We start from the raw sequence: 1,199 nt of genomic DNA on the forward strand, positions 1-1,199 counted from the left end.
TCAGGGATCATTTCTACAGTTCATTACTAGACAAGTTTCTCTGAATGTGTAGAGCAGAGGTCCCCAACCCCAGGGCAGCAGATCAGTACCTGTCCATAGCCTCTTAGGAACCAGGCTGCATAGCAGGAAGTGAACGGCAGGCAAGCAAGCATTACTACCTGTTTCACTTCCTGTCCGATCAGCAGTGGCATTACATTCTCATTGGAGCTCAAAACCTGTTGTGAACTGCACATGCAAAGGGTCTAGGTTACATGCTTCTTATGAGATTCTAATACCCAATGAGCTGAGGTGAAACAGTTTCTTCCCAAAACCATCCCCACACCCTGGTCCTTGGAAAAGTTGTCTTCCACAAAACTGGTCCTGAGTGCCAAAAAGGTTGAGGATTGCTAGTGTAAAGCACTGGAAACCAGAAGGAGGTGTAGGGTTCCCTCCCCAGCGTGAAGCTGGCTCTTGGTGCTGTTTCACTGCAAATGCCATTTGCCATTGATGATCGTTCTTCTCTTCCTCTGGGAGGATGCAGTCTGAGTGATTTTGTTAAAACAAAATTAATAAGTACATATCTGTGTTAGACAGTGTTCTGGTCACAAAGTTACAAATTACACTTACACAATTTGCACTTTTTTGTAATACTATCCACTTAAAGAATCTTGAATCTTGTGAAGATAATCTTTTCAACTAGGATATTGTAAAGAAATATCAAGTATAAAATTTAGTATATTCTTACAAAAATAACATTTATACAGTTAAAATTATTGGTAGAAATGCAAGCCACCTTGACATTTAGAACTAATAAGCTAGAAAGTCCAATCTTACATTTCACTTCATTGGTGCTGTTTGTTATTACATAAGGTACAGAATAAATATCCATTACTACATGTAACTTCATAATTCCTAAATATTTTGAAATAGATTGTTTTACTAGATGTTCAGTTTTAGATGTGAGTTTTTGTTTTGCTATTCAGCAATGAACACATAACTTTTAGTTTAAAAAATACATCTATATTTATTAAGGATTTTGAAGGTAGATTTGCTTTTCTGTGGTAGATAAATCCATATGAAGCTTACATCTACTAGTAGCAGTAGACCTTACACTTTATCCTCATTTCAGTCTGAAACATTTATTTGCCTTTTGTCAGCCTTTATCCACTAGAGGTTCATGTCATCTAGAGGTCTTACAGAAAGGTTAAAATTTCCCAGCG

The 1,199-nt window shown here is 37.2% G+C and overlaps 1 pseudogene; it reads left to right on the forward strand.

Moving 5' to 3' along the window:
* Window positions 1-339: 339 nt before the first annotated feature.
* LOC116271888 lies at window positions 340-530 on the forward strand (annotated as a pseudogene).
* Window positions 531-1,199: the final 669 nt, after the last annotated feature.

This window comes from Papio anubis, chromosome 1 (genome assembly GCF_008728515.1).
Source record: "Papio anubis isolate 15944 chromosome 1, Panubis1.0, whole genome shotgun sequence".
Classification (NCBI taxonomy): domain Eukaryota; kingdom Metazoa; phylum Chordata; class Mammalia; order Primates; family Cercopithecidae; genus Papio; species Papio anubis.